This window comes from Pseudopodoces humilis, chromosome 1 (genome assembly GCF_049639895.1).
Source record: "Pseudopodoces humilis isolate 2021_Gansu_Grassland_sample_001 chromosome 1, ASM4963989v1, whole genome shotgun sequence".
Lineage (NCBI taxonomy): Eukaryota > Metazoa > Chordata > Aves > Passeriformes > Paridae > Pseudopodoces > Pseudopodoces humilis.
The window spans coordinates 100,942,122-100,956,003 of record NC_142200.1 but is presented as its reverse complement, the minus strand read 5'-3'; the positions used below and the strand labels follow the sequence as shown (position 1 = coordinate 100,956,003).

The following is a 13,882-nucleotide window of genomic DNA, read 5'->3' as shown; positions in this document are numbered from 1 at the left end:
GGTGCTCTATTAACAATTTGAAGCTCTGTGTCTACAGGAAAGGTAGTAGGCACAGGAGCTCTTTTGCCAGTATGATGAGGAATTACTCTGATCACTAGTTGCACAGCTGAATAGATGGAGGCAGCAGAGTGAGGGGGAAAGAGAAATAAAGGATAACTGTGGTTAAAATCTAAAAGTGGGGAGTAACTCGCTTGTAAATGATCTGTGAGTGCAGTACTTCACTGACCACTGTAAATTTCCTTTAGGGTATTTTTAAGAACATGTTAAAGAGCTGAGATAAACTGGACAATTTCCAGTTTAATTTACAAAACTCTTGCTAAGGCTGGAAAGATTTCTAATTATTTTTATTCATCTTTTCCATAAGCGGCTTTAAAATGCCATGCCTAAGGTTGCTTTCATGAGTCTTCCATGAATAATTAAACCCCTTACAACTTGAAAAAAAAATCATGATCTTTGCATTTTAAATAGAAATGGGAGGTTGCTAATTGTTTTGTTTGTAATTTTGTTGGAAATTTCTTTATTCTATTTCTAATAATGCCATACAAAAAGCATTTAATATTTTTTTCGTAGATGGGCAGAGTTCCACAGGAAATTTCAGGCTGTTTCTAGCATACAGAAATAAGGGGCAGATATAGGGGCAGGCCATTTAAACAATCTTAGTGCTCACTTTGACACAAAATTGCTTTTCATTGTTGGTTTAAACTTGCCACTGTTGGCATCTTCAGTCAACTGTTGTGGTACCTCAAGATAATAATAATAATAATCCTGCATAGTTGTTTTTCTTTTAAAAACTGAATAGTTTATAAACTGAGAGAAATAAGGATCCTAAGCTTAGAAGTACTCTCTCTCTTTCTTTTTTTTCTTTTTTTTTTTTGTTTAATGGAGTTCAGCTTGATATTTTTCTCTGTCAAACAACCACAATCATGACATTCTCTCTTTTCCTCCTCTTCCCTCTGTAATTTAAAATCAAGGTAGGAGGGAGTTTAACACAGTGGGAGACCCACTGACTGTTCGAAATGCAAGTCTGGAAACTGTGCAATAAATGAAGCAAGGTTTTGAGATTCAAATGCTGATGCAAATGATAAAGTTGAGAGCATGTTGTTTTTTCTATAAGTGTAGAATGGCAACCTTTCTCTCTTGGGAAGAAGAATCTGATCTTTATTGGATTCTTTGGATAAAATATGTGAGCAAAATATAATTATGGTTTTGCTTCCAAATAATGTTAGCCTTTGGTTTAGTGTAGCAGGAGAGTGGTTCTCTGTCATGTCTACCTAGGCAGAGCCTAAAGTACTTGGATACAGCAGATAAACTGGTAATTCCTTAAGACCCCTACGAAGGATAACAAGGGGAGTAACAAGTCAAGCTGCTAAATTTATAGTTACCAGTGCAGAAACTAAGATGAGGATGGTGTGAGTAGATATCTAAGGCCACCAAAAATGTATGAATTTTTTGAAAGAGATTTCACATTGTTACAATGTTGGTATAGAAGGTTATGGTAGAAGAAATACATCAATATTTAACACACTTTTAAAGAGTCCACAGCATTGCAGGGAACATTATGGACTTGCTAAAAGTCTTCAGGGTTGTAAGAGGAAGACAGCAAGGACAATGCCTGATTTGGGATCCTGTGCAGACTATCAGGGAAGGTGGACCAGGTAAACAAAGCCTTTTTTTGATCAGCCAATAACATTATCATTTCCTACTTATCCAAGTACTGAATGTAAGAGTAATTAGAACTTTGAGTACTGAGGCATCTCCTGGGAAATAGACTGACAGACAGTGCAAGGTGTTTGAAATATATTGATAAAAATGTTTTGGCATGGAAAGTGAAGAAAACTACAAGGAAGTAAACTCTCTTATGTTCATTTCTGACCTTTAAGGATGACCTCCTGCAAGGGATGAGAAAACACATGACAATAATTACATCCCATAAACACTTGTCTCCATAATCTCTATGAAGAAAATGGGTGGGAGATTGAAATGTAGATATATAGACTGTAGTATGTAAATGTAGATAAATTAATTCCAATAAATGTCAAACCACTAAAAACATATTTAAGAAAAGAAAGCAGGTGTGAAATTATTTGCATCTATTGAAGGGCCCAAACAATGAGAATATAGTTTGTAGCTACAGAATTTATAAATTGACAGTGAAAGATTTTCTCTTGTCTGAATGGGAAGGGAAAACTAATGACAAGCAGCCTAAATGAGCACGTTTTCTCAGTCTTCACTAAAGCAAAATATTCCTTTGAGCAGATAACCAACACAGTTAAAATTGGTGCCAAAGTCTGAAGAATTTGAATTGCTTCAGAGAAAAAGCAAATAAAAGATTGAGCTGCCTTTGATTCTGCCAACTCCAAGGGCTGTTACTTTTTGTGTGCCAGGCAACACTAATTAGGAAAGGAAGCAGAAATAGGGAGACTTTGTAAGAATTTTAGGATGTGATAGTTGTTGTGAAGCATTTTTTTACATGATGATTGGAGTTTGAAAAAAAAGAAAAAAGAAAAAAAATGTACCTGTGTACTGAATAGATGTCATATTTCATTCTGTAGTGGGGGAGGGAGGAAATCTTGAATTTTTAATAAGGATTAATCAGTCTTTATAAGCAGGATATTTTATGCAAGAGTTCATACATTTTATGTTTGAAATTTGGTAACATCAATTACCATTAGACTATACCCTGGCTGAAGAGCATAAGGCCCTTAGAGTCATGTTTATCATGCTACCCATGCTCAATATGAATGGCTTAAGGTTTCACATACATACTTTCTCATTTTCTGGTTGTGTGCTTCTCAGGAGTACAGAAACATTAGCTTCTGTACACTGAGCATAAATTATCTTTTATCTTTGAGTTTTATGGCAGTTTGTAATACAAGGTAATAGGATTTATGACCAAGAAATGAGAAGATGTCCAAGAGTTAATGAGGCCTGTCTTTTACATATACTGAGCAGTTGAGCTTTCCCTACACAGGATTCCAGCCCTAGGATGCTGAGAAGAATTGCTGCCTACACATGAAAATGCATTACAGCAGCATATTTTTGTCAGTTAACTAACTCTTTTGAAAGAGTGTGTGAATACTTTCATAACCCTTTTTCTTTCACCCAGCTTTTCCTGTGAGTGCAAGCCTGCTTTCCCTGTAAGAAATGATGAATAATTTAACATCGTAGGTAGTGGCCCAGCAGCTAAATGTGAGCAGTAAGATTCAAGAATCCCATCCCTTATTCTTGGCTCTTACCACCATTTCCTTGAAGAGAAGTGTATTGGGTCGTCTTTTGATCCAACAGTCTCCTAGATTGTAAATTGGGTTAAACCCATGTCGTTCTCTGAATGGGTACTGTGAGGCTCGTTTGGTTATTTACAAAATGCTGTTACATCCTCTGCTCTGCACTGGGGTGGAACATAGTATCATAGTAATAGTAACAACAGCATTAGCAAGGCCCTTAATTAACATAAATGTTGCCATACAGGAAGCTGTGCAGATAATTAGTTTGCATGGTCCCAAGCACAGTTTCAGTGGGAGCCAGCCATCCTTCTCACAGATGGCATCTGGGCACGCTTCGGGTTTAGCACAGGCCAGGAGCTGCTTGCAAAGCCTTTGGAAGGGACCATCTTGTCATGGGGCCAAGAGAGAACAGCCACATGCACATGAGCACTGCTGTGCTGGTTGCTTGAGTTCCAGAGCTATTACCTGAATCAATTTACAGATGCAGACAGAGTGACTTGGCATGAAAATCTACTCCTAGATGGAGACACTGCAGCAGATGTGACAGAAGATGCAAAGACCAGAAACTTTGCAGGGGTTTGTTGCTCCAGTTCTCTGTGCCAATGTTATTTGATTTGGTTTTTTGTCTGTGCTTGTAAAGTTTAAGGGGAAGCTCAGGGTATATATCTTCTACTTGTGAGTTTTTCACTGGCAGCCAGTTCTTGAAATTTGCAGGAACCTCAAGAATGAATTTTCTGATCAGTTCTGTACCACCTCATATGTGTATGAAGCAGATCTGACTTGCACTCAGTGGAGAAAATCCTAATTAATGTGCCTCCTATGGGGTATAATTCTGTGATCTGGAAATTTAATGTCTCCTTTTCCTAGGTAAGTATTTTTGATGGGTAAATTCAATTTCAAAAGGATTGCAATTGTAAACGAAGTCATTTAAACATATATCTAATATTTAAACTTGCATTTAATGCTTAGAGCTTTTATTGTCCTGAAAGGCTCTCTCTCTCTTTTGGTACCTTCTCTCAAAGAGCACTACTGGAAGTCAATCTACCTGACAAATTAGTCAGTCTCTACACCTCAAGCTCCTCGTGGAATTCACAAATACACAACTTGTTTTTCGATAAATACCTCTTTTTGTGACTTCAGTGAGAAAGCCAGTTATTCAACTGGACAGAGACACTGCAATGTCAAAAATATTAGCTGGGGAAAAGTCTTAATCCAACCTTGCTCTGGGAGCCTGAGTTCTTCACAGAAAACCTTGCAGAAATGGGTTTTGTGCTTCCAGAGGTTTAGTATTACATTGAAGTGGCTTCTCAGACAAAAAAAAAAAAAAAAAAGTTACTTTAGTTTCCTTCTTTGATAAGAAACTTTGAGGATTTGGTTACAGCTCAACTTCTGTTCTTAAAATAAGACTTAAACTAGTCTGTATTTTTATTCTTTCCTGGGAAAACCCAGCTGGACCAATTCATTCATATCCTGTGGTAATATAGTTGGCCTGTGTAAATGTGACCTACAAAAGGCAACAGATCTAAAGGACTTAGGTTTATTTCATGGTAATTCATGTCTATGAAGTGGTGTTGTTTCATGTTTTTGCACAGGATTTCTCCATTTTACTGAACATCAGTGATTCAGAATTAATTCATATTTATCAATAACATTCTGACCTGGAAAATATCTACTAGTTGTCTTGCTTCTCACTGTTACAAAAGGAAGCTTCTGGGTTGATTTTCTCTTAACAGCTACATTCTCTGTAACTTTGTTCTATTCCAACATCAGCAGAATTGTAGTGTGAAATATAAAAAGATTATATAGAACCTTGGAAATAATAATTAGCTTTTGAAATAGTCAAATCCTTTTAAACAGTTTATTTAGCATCAGTTAAAAGTGCAACCTGCATCAACTTTATGGATGACATATAATAGTTATGGATTTCTTCTTTATAAGGAAGACAAACAACAAAAAAATCATAAATCAATCTGTTAGCTTGCAGGTAACCAGTTTAATAAAGTACCTATCTTTCAGGAGGAAAGAAAAATACCAAAGTATCATTGCCAAGTGAAAAAGTCTTTATTAAATAAAATTTTCATCTGTTCATAATTTTTTAGAAAAATTATACTCTATAGCAGGACATGATAATCACACAGCTGTTTTTAAGTTCACATCTTAATGGTGTCTGCAAGAGAAGATGATGTAAGGAGTCTAATTGGATTACATAGGTATTTATAAATTCTGAAGTCATCCAGTGTGATTCTCAATCAATAGCTTGCACTTTGTATGTGTCAACAGTTCTGCTCACAAATTTTTTCGATACTTGTCCAGATTTTTAATTAGTTACTGCAGCTGCTGATGGATGATCATCAAGAAGAACCTTGGCCCTAAATAAAACTCTTCCAATGAGATTCCTGCTCGTTGTTGTTGCCCCTAGCTGCTGTGATATGATCTTGTCAATATGATAACATCTATTTTGTTGCTTTATGGAAACCACAAGAAGTTTTTTGCTACAAAGCTGATTGTCTTAGAGCTGTTTAGTTGGTGTTTTTTCCCCCCAAACTTGTAAATTACTTTTCTTTCCTTCAAAATCTTAATCCATCTTTTCATCCCCTCCCTTAACAAAATTCTTTTTGCAGTGGTCTGATGCTTTTGTGTACTATGTAGTATTCATAATTTCAAGTACTATAAAACAATTCTTCTGCTTTACATTAAATGGCCAGGAACAAAATACAAAATGTTTGTCTTTGACATTTGCTTATTGGTAGGAGCTGATACATTAGCTGGGATCCATAGGAAGCTGGTATCCTGTTTTGACAATATTGGTAAGCTAAGAAAGACCACAGCAATATTTTCACTTGCTCTCTGTTCACTTATCTTTATTCTGAATGTAACTGAATGGAACAAAGCTGGAGAATGTGTGTGTGTGTGTGTGTTCTTTCCAGTTTTGTCTGGTTTTTTTCCCAGGTAGGACTTTACTCCTATATGGGGATTTTGTAGCAAGCTAAAGAATTTCTAAGCCTTTTGTGAGTAGATTTTTGGCCAAAAAGAAAAAAAAAAAGGCGAAAGCACTTTAAAAGACTGTTAATATGGATTCCAAATTTGACCAAAAGATTTAAATATTTTGTACATAATTCAATAAGCTTTCTATTTCTAATAGGTGGCATATTTTTATACTTTAGAAAAGGAACATTATGCAAATGCTTGTCTGTATGAAGGTGTCATAGACTGGTACTTTGCAGATTGATTTTGTAGTACTTTTATGATTATGACTTAAAGTATTTGTCTACCATCTAACACCTGAGAGGAGTAAAGCAATGTTTTGAATTTCAAGGTCAACCATTAGATATGAAGAAGTGGACTCAGAGGAATAATTATCAACACTTTCTGTGCCTTGTCTTATCAGATGCCATTTAAGTAGTCATCATACTGCAAGATCTTACTTTATCTAATCTTGTTTTCTCCACTTTCCCTTTCTTTTCCCTCTGGATTTGTCTTGGATCCTATCAACTTTCTTTTCTCAGCACATCATTTTATTTTAATTTTTTAGTTCAGTTTTGTCTAAACTTCTAGCTTTAGCTGGAAAAAAAGTTTTTGTTCTAGCTTTAACTTAAGCAGCCACTGCTACCCTGAAGTCTCCTCCCAGCAGTCACAATTGTGTGCTATGAAGCGTTAATTCATCAATGCCCAGTCATTCTGGCTTGATCTATACACAGAATCATAGAATCATATTCCTCTTGGGTCTCACAATGTTTCATCCTTATTTCATTGTCCCAATGACCAAAGTGGCCCCATATTTAGTACTGGAATCTACTGGGGTGATACAGTGTGCCTTTGCATCACCCTGAAATCATTGCTGTGCTGTAACTCTTTGTTCAGCTGTATTGTGTTAGCCCAAATTTCTCAAGTCCTGGGATTCTGCTCTACCCAGTAAGTGACACTCTTTCTCAAGGCATCTTACTGCCTTGCTTGAGGTGAATTTCATCAGAGTTCTGCAGTAGCAAGTTTCTTCTTTGAGTATTAAATGGATATCAGCAATAGTTTAGGGGCATGCAATTTTTTCACTCCCTGCCTGAGTTACAGAAAGTTCTATAGGGAAACTAGCAAGTATCAGAAGTCTGTAATCTGTGACAGAACCTTATTTGGAAAGAAAAACTAATGGAAAATATTTTATTTCATACGATCAAAAACATAGCAGGGCAAATCAATACTATTGTCCCTAACCTGAATGTAAATAACAGTAAAAATTGAAGTGATAGTAGGTGATAAATTATTTTCTACTACAAAATGAAAAAAATTAAAATGCTGAGCACTTAATTGTTGACCTAAAGGGTTTATAAAATCCTTTAGAGGTAAATTTAATAATGGTCTTTTCTGTTCACATCTGAGTACTGGTAATATTTGAAGTTGTAGAAGGAGAGCATCTGTATTCCAGCTTCAGTTATATTTGAAAATGTGTTATCTCTTCAATTCAATCCCTTTGTGAAATGGTTTAGGGTTTTGCAATCCCTTACAGTATCACTGTTAATTCTGCATCTGCCAGGGCAGTGGTGTCAGCTGTATGGATTTTCAACATTTACACTTAATATTAAAAAAGGGTCAGGGCAGAAGAATGATAATATTTGGTAATATCAGAATTTCTAGGGAAAATGCTGTACTACACTGATAAATAAGATTTAGGTAGAACTATTCAGCTTTGCCATGGGAAGTGATTGACTTGGCAATCTAAATTTTCTTCATGTTGATAACAACTGATTAAACTACTTCAGGATTCTCTCTGCTTTAACAAAACATCCCAAGAGCAGATGGGGATCAGGGATTGAATTCTTCATTGTCTTTTAAGGCTGAAATGTGTCTGTCACTCTCATGACAACTCCAGTCAAAAATACTTGCCAGCACTGCAGTTGGGTCAATGACCTTCAGGGCAGTGCACAGGCTTCCTACTCTTAATCCTAAAATCAAGGGATTTGGAGTGAATATGTTTCTGTTAAAAGCAAGAAAAGGAGTCTGGAAATAATCTTCCAGGATCTATGAGGGGGTTTCAAGAAGATGAAGCTAGGCTTATTCCTGAGACACACAGCAGAGGAATGAGAGACAGTGGCCCTAAACTGAGATTGAAGATTCTGGGTAACTATAAAGAAAAGTTTCTACTCTGAAGATAATTACAAATTACATACAGGAATAGATTGTCCAGAGAATCTCTGTCCCTGACAGTGTTCAAAACCTGATGGGAAGGCTGTACTCCCGAGACTCCCTCCCACCTAAGTGATTCTGCGACACTTATGGAGACATGGGTAGAACCATTAGACATGTTAGAACCATTGTACACATATCTGTTGAGAAGAATTTGGAAATCTCCTGATACAGAAGACTGTGGCCACATCAAGAAATAGTGGTTCTGTCTACTCTAACCTCTTTTTATGTTTTTGTTACCTTACAAAGGGAAGTGTAGTCTCTCATGTAAACTCAGAGAAGAAAATGCTGAAAGGAGAAATGACAGTTGTCTCTGAATGCCAGGGAGCTAAACCAGGTCTGGTTAAGCTTGAGGCCAGTGTTAGAACAAGAGTAATTTGCTTTAAACCATTGATGGATAAATTTCCATCAGAAATTATGAGGGAGCTGGACAAATTTGAGAAGTGGACCCACGATCTTACTCATGATGTTCAGCAAGTCCAAGTGCACCTGTTCCAGTTGTAAGTAGAGACTGGAAGAAGGAATTATTGAGAGCAGTCCTGCTGAGAGGGACTTGAAGGTGCTGGTGTTTGGGAGGCTGGACATGACCCAGCCATGGGCACTCCCAGCCCAGAGAGACAAACGTGTCCTGGGCTGCATCCAGAGCAGCAGGGCCAGGGAGGGGATTCTGCTCCTCTGCTCTGCTCTGCTCTGCTGAGACCCCACCTGCAGGGCTGCATCAGCTCTGGGGTCCCCAAGATGGACCTGCTGGAGTGAGCCCAGAGGAGGCCATGAAGATCATCAGGGGGCTGGAGCGCCTTTTCTATGAAGACAGGCTGAGAAAGTGTAGTCATTCAGCCTGGGGAACAGAGGGCTTCAGGAAAATCTTGGAGCACCCTTCCAATATATTACAGGGGCTTATAAAAAGGAGGGAGAGGGACTTTTTACATGGGTAGATATTGACAGGACAAGGTGCAGTTGTTTTAAGCTGAAAAAGAGGAATTTCCTCTCTTTCTTCCTATTAGAAGGAAATTCTTTGTCTCAAGGGTGGTGCAATACTGAAGCAGGTTGCCCAGAAAAGTTGTGGATGCCTCATCCCTGGAAGTCTTCCAGGACAAGTTGGACAGGGCCCTGAGCAGCCTGGTGAAGTGAATGGCATCCCTGCCCATGGGATTTTGTGACTATGAAATTAGAAGGAAAAGTTCCCTAATCATTCTTCTGGTGTTTACAGAAGGGAAAAATGTGGAAGAGGGGGACAGAATCAGAGTTCACTATGCTGATTTTACATCCTCAACTCTATTCCCACCAAAAGGAAACATGAAACTTTCAAAAGTTGTTCATATATAGGCATCGTGTTTCCAGCTGTCCTTAATTTTCTGCTTTTCCAACATGAAGCCTGACAGAGGCATTAATTCATTTGAACCTTGAGTCACATGAGCCATACCAGTCTGTGATCATCTTTTCAGCAGTGCTGGTTAGCAAATGCTGAGCCTGAGTTCCAGCCCTGGCATGGAGTCTTTTTCACAGCTGTGGCTTCCTTTTGCATTTTTTTTACTATAGCTGGAAAGACACTGTCTTCCCTACCACCCTTACAGGTAATTGTAGGAAGTGTGGATTAGGTGGATGTACAGTGGTGTGGAACAAGAACTGGCTGAATGTCAGAGCTCAGAGGGTTGTGATCAGCTGGAGTCCTGTAGTCAGGAATCTGCTGAGTCCAGTCTTATTGAACTTGTTTGCCAATGACCTGGATGAAGGGATAGAAGTTTGCTGATGGTATGAAACTGGGGGGCAGAGGCTGGTACACCTGAAAGCTGTGCTGCCACTCAGTGGGATCCTGATAGGCTGAAGAATTGGGTGGAGGGAAAATTAATGAGGTTCAACAAGGGCGAGTGTAGGATTCCAAACGTGGGGAGGAATAACCCCAAATATCAGCACAGGTTAGGGGATGACCTCCTAGAGAGCAGCTCTGCATAGAAGGGCCTGGGAATCTTGGTGGGTAACAAGTTGTGTATGAGCCAGCAGTGCCCTTGTGGCCAGGAGGGACAGTGGTATCCTGGAGTGCATTGGGAAGAGTGTGGTCAGCAGGTCAAGGTAGGTGATGCTGTCCTTTTACTCAGCCCTGGTGAGGCCACATCTGGAGTGCTGTGTCCGGACAAGTTGCTACTGAATATCGAATGGAGGCCACAAAGATGATTTGGAGTCTGGAGCATCTCTCTTATGCTGTGAGAGATGCTTTTTTAGAGGAAAGAGTGAGAGATGACCTTATTAGTGCCTATAAATATCTCAAAGGCAGATGCCAATAGGATGGTGCCAGACACTTTTCAGTTGGTGACCTGACTTTTCAGGTGGGACAGGATGAAGAGCAATGGACATAAACTAAAACACAAGAAGTTGCACCTCAACATGAGGAAGAAGTTCTTTACACTGTGGGTGACAGAGCAATGGACAGGCTGTTTAGGGAGGTCATGCAGTCTCCCTCTGTGGAGGTATTCAAAACCCTCCTGGATGCATTCCTGTGTAACCTGCTCTAGGTGACCCTGCCTTTGCAGGGGCATTGGACTAGATGATCCCCTGAGGCCCCTTCCAACTCTAACAATTCTGAGATTCTGAAATTCTGAAATCTCAGCATTGCTTTCATGTATGCCATAAGAAATCAGATATCCAAAGGTGGTTTAGCAATCGGGGAGAATGTACTACTGTGAAATTGTATACCTTTTGGCTGGTGATGTTACTAGTACAGAATAAATGTAAGCATATGGCAAAGCAGATCAATAAAATCTAAGCCTGTGTTTAAACACTTGAACAGTGGTCTGCAGATGTAAGTATAGTTACCTCATCTGGTGTGTAATTCCAAGTTCAGATGTCTCTGCCTTTCCCCATCCACACAACAGCCAGTAGTGCTTCATGGGGAGTATCGGCATTTCTGTGGCATCAACATCTGTTTCTGAGTGGTTAATTTTCATTAAGAATTCCCGTCCTTTGTTAATTGAATTATGGCCTTCAATTTCATCAATGTCAGGTACCTGAGGGAAAAGAAGGAGCTGCATGCAGAGGGGGAATCCTTTTATTCTGGTGAAATAATAAATTATCAGACTGAAGAATAATTAGCTTGCAGAATTCTCTTCTACTAACCACAAAGTTGGCAATGAAATGTATACCCTTGTGTTATGAGTCTGAGGTCTTCCTACCTCATACCTTAAATGATTTTAGATGCAAGCATTAAAAGCTGTCTAGCAGTTTGTATGTCTCTCTCAATAACAGGGGCACATTGTTCAGTTCTTTCTCAGATACCTCTTTTCATTTAGGGCAGGGAAAAGATGAAGACTCTTTGGTAAAATAACATGTTTTTTTTAAAAAAAGGTATATTTTTCTCCTATTGTTAACCACCAGCATTTTTTCCTCAACTGGGAGACACACTTCAGAGTGAAGCAAGGGCAGCTGAAGATCTGGAATAAGTCTTCTGTGACAATGATGCCACAAGCAGACAGTCTTACTAGCTACACCTTGATTTTTTTAAGGAGGAGCTGCTTGTCTCCTTTATGTCAGAGGAACCTGGGAACTGAATAAAACTGATAAGATATTCACTCTACCCAGGATATTGACTGAAGCTTTAAAGCAATTAAAAGAGCACCAAGAGAGGACTCAGTAGGTCTCTGAGGGGGCAATATGTCTCACATAAAGTCCTAGACCCTCCTGTCCATTCAGGATTTTGTGGGAGTTACTTCCACATGTTGTAGGTGTGTAAGCTACCACATGCAGCCTTAACCCACCCATGCTTAATGGTTCTTGAAATCCTTGAGGAATGTGGAGGGTCTGGTGTATTCCTGTTGAGTGAGATGGATGGCCAGAGACAGAGCTCTTGAGCAGTAACAGCCTGAGTTATCATAAACAAATCCAGCTATTCTGGTGTGCCAGATTATGTATGCCACAAAAGAGGTGCACTTCAGAACCTGTTCGGATAAAGGGAATAGGTCATCATCCCTTTTACACATATTTTATCGATTTTCTGTAAGCCAAATGATTTAACAGAATTAGTAATGCCTGTGTCATTTCTTGGTCTTTCATCTGTCTGACTTCTGGATTTCCTTTCCTGTTCACAAGCACTCAGTGACTCAGAAACTGCAGAAATATCAGGGCAACATGTAATTTCCAGTTTATCAATAATAATGCCCTTCATGAACACCTTTCTTTTTTTTTAAAGTCTCTTTTTTACTTAAACCTAGTTCCAGATTACTGAACTAAATGCATTCTGTGTCTCCTTAAGGAAGAGGTATTATGAAGCTTTTGTTTTAGAAAACAAATATTCTAGCAATACTGTAGGAATTTTTTAAGTATTATTAATATGGAAGCCCACTGAACTGTTAAACATAGTCCTCAAAAACTCTTAGAGAGATAAAATACTTAACATTATTCTTTTTTCTTCCATGTCATCTGAGAAAGTGAAGTAGTTTTAATTATTTAGTGCAGTCTGTTAAAAGGCAGAGAAGCTGTGGTGCCCCATCCCTGAAAGTTCAAGACCAGGCTGGATGGAGCTTTGAGCAGTCTGGTCCAGTGAAAGGTGTCCCTTCCCAAGGCACAGCCTTCAAATAATGAAGTGAATGCAATTGCTCATTTCTGTAGCTCTTGGAAACCCATGCATGATGATGTTCAAATCTCTCATCTTGTAAGACAGTAGAAGCTTATGTTTCTGAGACAGCCTGAGTCAACCCCTGCAGCTCACTGAAGCTGACGCCCTGCCAGTGTCTTCTTCTGGAAGGCCATGCCTGCCAAATACCTACATCTGGTTGCTCCCATGCAAACTGCACTTTCAGCTGGAGGAGTGAGAACAAGATCATCTCTCCTTGAAGTCTGGCAGTATTTCTCCATGGGACTCCATGGGACTCTGGACGTGCAGGGTGATTTTAATACCACTGTTTTATAATTGGACACTTTTTTCCTATCTGAGGGATAAAAATCCAATGTTGAGTCAGCAAGAGCTTACCTGAAGCTGATTGTTTTAATAACTCCTCCTTTGTAGTCATCTTGGAGAGGGGGAACATGAAATAAATCTGAAAATCAACTCAGTATTTAGACATGCTTGATAGTGGTTTCTGTGGTGTTATACAGTACTGAACTTTACACCATGATTCCTTTCCTTCAGCCTGTACACCTAAAATCAGGTTAGTGTGGCTATGTGTATTCCCAACATTTTTTATTGTGCAGGGTAACTGATGTACAAAGTCTTTGGTGGAAATGGTTATTTTTAGAAGAATCCATAAGATGACAAATAATAACTTGCCTAGCTTTTCATACAGGCTCTGATCTTCCATTAGTGAATCTTGGACTACATGTCATGTCACACTCTTTAGCTGGATCTCAAGGTATATTACTCTTATATTACAGAGGGGGACAGAGAGAGACAAAGGCAGGAGGAAGTGGAATTATTTGCTCAGGTACTCAGGGAGTCAATACCATACTGAAAATTGAATCCAGTTTTCCAGGTTTCTATCTCCAGTGACCTGTCA

At 38.9% G+C, this 13,882-nt stretch overlaps 1 protein-coding gene across 2 annotated transcripts in view; it reads left to right on the top strand.

The window, feature by feature from the left end:
* Window positions 1-13,882, top strand: part of TPK1 (thiamin pyrophosphokinase 1) — a 296,584-nt gene that overhangs the window by 190,582 nt on the left and 92,120 nt on the right. The gene's annotated exons all lie outside the window — the stretch shown is intronic.